The sequence below is a fragment of the Anoplolepis gracilipes genome, chromosome 1 (assembly GCF_047496725.1).
Source record: "Anoplolepis gracilipes chromosome 1, ASM4749672v1, whole genome shotgun sequence".
NCBI lineage: Eukaryota > Metazoa > Arthropoda > Insecta > Hymenoptera > Formicidae > Anoplolepis > Anoplolepis gracilipes.
Window position 1 is genome coordinate 8,995,731 of NC_132970.1, and position 6,186 is coordinate 9,001,916.

A 6,186-nucleotide genomic window follows, 5' to 3' on the forward strand; every position below is an offset into this window, starting at 1 on the left:
GAAAAAGAGTAGTGCAAAACAAAAGTCGATAGCTTTTTAATAGCTTATTCAAAGTATCCACTTATACGAATTAATGTATTATCTTCTGTATCAATTTGTTCTTCTTCTAGACGAGTCGAGTACGACAAGTATGCATCGTTACACAAAGAGCATTGTCTCAATGTTCTTAGCGTAACTAGGGGTATTTTACATATTTTACATATTATTGGTTCGTAGCTTTTCGTGATTACAAGATAATGACAATAAAAGAATTTATGGAACCATCTATAGTATTCGGACAGCAGGGAGGAGTAACAGTTTGCGCAGATTAAGTATCCGCGTCTGGTGTGGGTATATCCGGTGGCTTTAACGCACCATGTAATGTGTAATCGTTGTTGTACCCGTGAAAAGGCGGGTGAGGTTTTGTACAAAGGATCTATTGTTGGTCGTTGGCGGGGCCAACACATCTGAAACCAAAAAGTCTTTCTTAGCATTTCATCCTGGTTCAATATGAGCTATCTTCAATTTATCTGCGTGAACAACTTTCGACGAGTTTTTAAATAAAATTTTGATGTTATTCTTGGGCAAAGTTTCAAGTACTTCAAAGGGTCCAATATATTGATCAGAGAATTTTCCTTTAGCTGGTTCTTTCAATAAGAATACGTGATCTCCCTGTTTAAATTCTTGTACGTGAATGCGTTTATCGTAGTAATGCTTGCTTCTGTTTTTGGATTGAATTAAATTTTGCCGCGCTTCTTCTTGTGTGTCGCGCAATCGATTGAATAAATCTGTTAAATATTCGGTATATGTAGGATCTATATTTTCTTCCACTATAGTGTTAGATGAAGGTAATCGTGCTATTCTTCCAAAAATTAATTCAAAAGGAGAAAATTTAGTGCTTTCATGTATACTTGTATTATATGAAAACATGGCTAAGGCGATATGATCATCCCAATTAGAGTCTTTATTAATTTGTGTTTTCAGATATTCTGTTAGGACGTGGTGAGATCTTTCTATTGATCCGTTAGATTGAGGATGATAACGCGGTAGTATGATATTGTTTGATTCTAAACTTTTTCGCTAGATTTCTCATTAAGGCTGTTAAGAAGTTAGATCCTTGATCGGTTAAAATGGCTTGTGGGGCACCGTATATACATATAAAATTCTTAGTAAAGGCATCGGCGATTGTTAATGACGTGGCTTCTTTTAATGGTACCGCGACTGAATATTTTGTTAGTAAATCTTGCATGGTGAGAATGTAAACGTTTCCGTTATCAGATACGGGTAATGGACCTACAATGTCCATCGATACTTTGTCGAAAGCTGATCCGGGAGTGTCGGTGATTACCATAGGTTGTTTAGTTTTTCTTCTAGTTAATTTTTTTAATTGACAGGTTCGACAATTCCGGATAAAAATTTGAATATCCTTTTTCATTGTACTCCAGTAATAGAAGGTTCGTAATCGATTGTAAGTCTTAGTTATTTCCTTTATGTCCACCTATTGTTGAATCGTGATATTCGCGGATAAGAGCTGATCTGTCTTCTGTATTTGGTGTTTGAATAAGATCCTTGCATATAGTTACGCGAATATTAATGTCGTTTAAATGTTTAATTAATTGTTTTTCTACATAAGCCCAAGGGATATTATCAAAAAAGTTAGTATTCTTGATTGAGATAGACTCTAATTGTAATTCATTTAAAACGTCTACTAATGATTTAATACAATTTTTAATGTTGTCTGGCTCTATTAACGTGCGATGATTGAGTTTTAATGGTAGGGATATCAAGGTCTTAGAGCGCAATGTATTTATTTTTGCTCTCTCATAAGTTACATTTTTATATGTAGGTAGTAGATTGTCTTCTTGTAGCTCTCTTGCGCCGTTATCAAGAGGTTCTCCGTTCAGAGTTATAAAAATTACATAATTATCATTATGTTTTAACAATCTGTCACGGCTTATTAAAACTTTAACTTTAGAGTCAGTGGGTACTTCTACGTATGGCAAAACATCAGTTAGCATTAACTCTGTGTCGCTTTCATCGCTGCTTGTTTCTAAATCTTCATTACTAATAATGCTTTCATTACTATTGTAATCTTCAATAATCATTGAATCAGTAATTGGTTCATTTGTAGGCATATTGGGATGCGTTATTACAGGTGGGGGAGTATGGGGGTTAATTTCCACGGAGGTTTGGCCAAGGGGTTGTGGCATTGAAAATAGAGATTCGTCAGAGTCGGAGTCAGGATCGGGTGGAAGAGAGGGGCTTTTTCTAAAGGGCAGGACTTGGACAGTTGGGTTTCTTGACAATGCATCAGCATTATTATTTAACGTTCCCTTTTTGTATCGTATATCGTAATCATATTCGGCTAATTTGATTCGCCATTTTAAAAGTCTTGAAGTTGGATCTTTGATAGAATGTAACCATACTAGAGGTTTATGATCTGTTATGATGGTGAATTTAGTGCCATATAAATAGGGTCTAAAATGATTCGTACAATGTACCATAGCTAAACATTCTTTCTCAATGGTCGAATAATTTTGTTCTGCTTTATTAAGTACTCTAGATGTATAGGCGATTGGAAGATCTTTTCCGATTGGTCCTTGACTTAGTACTCCGCCGATTGCATATCCGGATGCATCGGTAGTTAAATTAAAGGGTTTGCTAAAATCGGGATATTGTAATATTGGTTTGTTACATAGTTGTTCTTTAAGATTATTAAACGCATATTCTTGATCCTTTTGCCATTTGAAACAATTATTTTTCTTAAGTAAATCAGTTAGAGGTTTAGCAATTTTTGAAAAACTTGGAATAAATCGTCGATAATAACCAACTAATCCTAGAAATTGTTTTATGTTTTTAGGATTTTTGGGAGGAGGAAAATCATGGACAGCGGTAACTTTGGTAGGGTCTGGTCGTACGCCGTCGGATCCGATAATATGACCGAGGTAAGCTACTTCTCGTCGCAAAAATTCACATTTGTCGGGTTGTAATTTTAAATTAGCTTCACGTAATCTTTTCATTAATTTATTAAATTTCACTTCGTGTTCTTTTAATGATCGAGCGTATATAACTATATCATCCATGTAGACGAAAAGCTCGTTGCCTTGTAATCCAGATAGTACATTGTCCATTAATCTTTGAAATGTTGCAGGGGCATTTTTTAATCCAAAGGGCATTCTCTTGAATTGATAATGTCCGTAAGGAGTGGAGAATGCGGTTTTGTGGGCGTCATTTCGGATCCATTGGTATTTGATGGAATCCTGAAGCGAGGTCAAGAACTGAGAAATATTTAGCGCTTCCCAATTGATCAAGTATATCAGTTATGTTGGGAAGGGGATAAGCGTCTCCAATTGTTTTCTCGTTAAGAGCGCGATAATCGATGACCATTCGCCATCTTTTATTTCCAGAAGAATCGGGTTTCTTAGGGACGATCCATACTGGCGAATTATAAGGTGAGAGAGAATATTCTATCATATCGTCTCTTAGTAATTTAGTTACTTGTTTGTCAATTTCTTCTTTATGCATAGGAGGAAAGCGATATTGCTTGGTGTGGATCGGGGAATCATCCGTAGTATAGATAGAATGATGGGTTACATGAGTGGTTCCCAATTTATCATTAGGCAAATGGAATCTATCTAGATTATTATAAACCAGTGTTTGGAGATTATTCCTTTCTTCCATATTTAAATGTTCCAACCTTAGGAGTTTTAGAGTAAGTTCCGCGCTCTCTGGCGGTGTTTCAAAAATGATCTCGTCTAACTGAGACGGATTATGAGTTGAAGAATGGCTCGTGCTTATCCGATGATGCCCTCGGGAATCAACGACATTGCAGAAGCCTTTATGAGACGTAGAAAAATCATCTTCTTCTTCCTCGGAAGGAGAAGAGGGTTGATAAGAAGAGTCAGGATCAGAGACACAACGAACTGTGGCCTTGGATAACCCTCGGGTTCCGTCGGCACCACAAGAAGAATATAGATTCTCTTGGGTATCAATGGTGTCAAATTCCTGCAGAGTGAATGAAGGTATTTCTATGTTATACTCTTCATCATTAGTATTAAAAAGAGGCAAGTAAGCTTTGCCATGAATATTAGAAACTATCGCGTCTCCAAGGTATATTCCTTTGATGGAAGTTATTGATGGAAGATATCCCGTTTTTATTTCAGGATTCGTGATTTTAACGAAGAAAGGAGTGACTGTTCTTGGTTTAATATTAACATATTCCACTTCGTCGAATGGAATCGAAGTATTTTCAAATAGTAAGCGTTTTGTTTTAAAATCAACATTTGCATTTCTATCTTTCAAAAACGGATTACCAAGAATACCGTGTTGCGAGAAAAGTATATCGTCGGAAACAATGTGAAATTCAGTTGGTTTCCCTAATACTGATATATAGATTGCACCTAAAGTATTAATAGGTTCGGATGCTATTCCTTGCAATGATTGAATATTTCTTTTATCCGGAAGAATATTAGAATTGACGTATTGTTTCTTAATTAAATTTAAATCGGAACCGGAATCTATCATAAAGGTGCATGTGTCTTTTAAATCAGGAGAAGATAAAGTAACAGTAGGAGCACAAGTGCTTGCTATGAGCCGATGTTTATTTATTTTTGTGTTTCTAGATTTTGGTTTTCGGCATCTACGAATCGCACGACTCGAGAGGGGTTTGGGCGTTCCTGTTGAGCAGCGTCCCGGCGAACGCCTCCTTGTACCGGAGCGCTCTGACCGTTTCCCTGATTGTTAGAAGATTGATTAGAGGGATTCATATCTCCAGTGAATGATTTTCTATAAGCTAATTTCCGGCATTCTGTAATCAAATGTCCAGGAGTTTTGCAGTAACGACATATTTTTTCAGTGGGAAAATTTGGACCAGGTTGTCCAGGAACTAATGGTTTAATAAAAGGAGCGACGTTATTACGCGTGTCGTGTACTCTGGGGGCGAAAATGGGAGAAGCTGTTGGATTACGCGAGGGGTTTTGAAGAATACGAGGATTGTAGGTAAGGTCTGCACGAGGGGCAGGAACAGGTCGTGTGGGAAAAGCAATTTTCCTACGACGATTTTCGGTTTCCAAGGTTTTGCTTAATTGAATAGCTCCAACAATCGCGTCTTCCAGACTGTAATATCCCTCTAGCTTTACACGAATCAATAAATCAGGCGGAAGGCCGTTAATAAAGCTTTCTAGTGCTCTCGTCTCAATGTTATAGCGAAGTTGTTCACTCATATTACCATGAATGGTGGTTTCACCGTCTATAATCGCGGATCTTAATTCTTTAACTCTTTCAATATAGTCAAAAATATTTTCATTTGGTTTCATATAAACGTTGGCAAGTTCCCCGCGATATTGATCGACCGATTTATTTGGACCAAAAACCTTCTTTAATCGATTAGTCAGATCGGTTAAATTATGATATTCTATTCCTTCTATTGCCGCGTAAGCATATCCTTGTAATTTGTTTATTATTAATGGTAACAGATATTCTTCTTGCCATGAAGGGATTAATTTTAACGCTCGTTCGCACGTTTTACAGAATTGGAACACGGACATTTTAAGACCGTCATATTTAGGAATGGAATCAATTATGTCTTTAATACGAATGGGTGAAGCAAGTTGGATATGATCCACATTCAAAGGGGTATTTCTAGAGGCAAGTGGAGGAGGAGGATTGGTATCTCAGCTGGAGGTTTGGAAGTCGAAGAGAGATTTATATTGCCAGGTAAGGGATTAATAGGCTCTTGGGGTGGCAAATTTCTTATATAATCTTGTACGTGTAAATTAGATGCACCTTGTTGTCGCATTTCAGATACCTTTTGTTCTAAATTATTTAATTGATTTGGTAAAGTTTTTAATGAAGATACTTCTTGTCGTAATAAGCTTAATATCGAACTGAGGCTATTTATATCAACAGCAGCGTTTTGCTCTGCTTCAAATCTTTCCCTAGAAATTTCAAATTCTTTTTGTTGTATAATCAGAGCGGCTTGTTGTTCCCGAACAAGTCTCTCTTTATTTTGTAATTGTTGCATCATGATTTCTAATTCAGCTTGTTGTTTTTGTAAAGGAGTAGTGACAGTAGTATCACTCTCGCTATGCTCGGAAGTGGTTTTGGAAGATTGTGACCGCGTACTAATATTTTTGCTCATTATGAAAGATTGTTATAAATGATAAAAAAAAAAGATTTTATTCAAAAAAAACAACGATTGATCCTTTT

The 6,186-nt window shown here is 36.5% G+C and overlaps 1 long non-coding RNA gene across 1 annotated transcript; it reads left to right on the top strand.

Moving 5' to 3' along the window:
* The first annotated feature begins 4,437 nt into the window (after positions 1 to 4,437).
* On the top strand, positions 4,438 to 5,580 carry LOC140668552 (uncharacterized). The gene is made up of 3 exons (XR_012047194.1): positions 4,438 to 4,752; positions 4,835 to 4,977; positions 5,509 to 5,580. It is a non-coding gene; the product is annotated as an uncharacterized lncRNA (long non-coding RNA).
* The last annotated feature ends 606 nt before the right edge of the window (positions 5,581 to 6,186 follow it).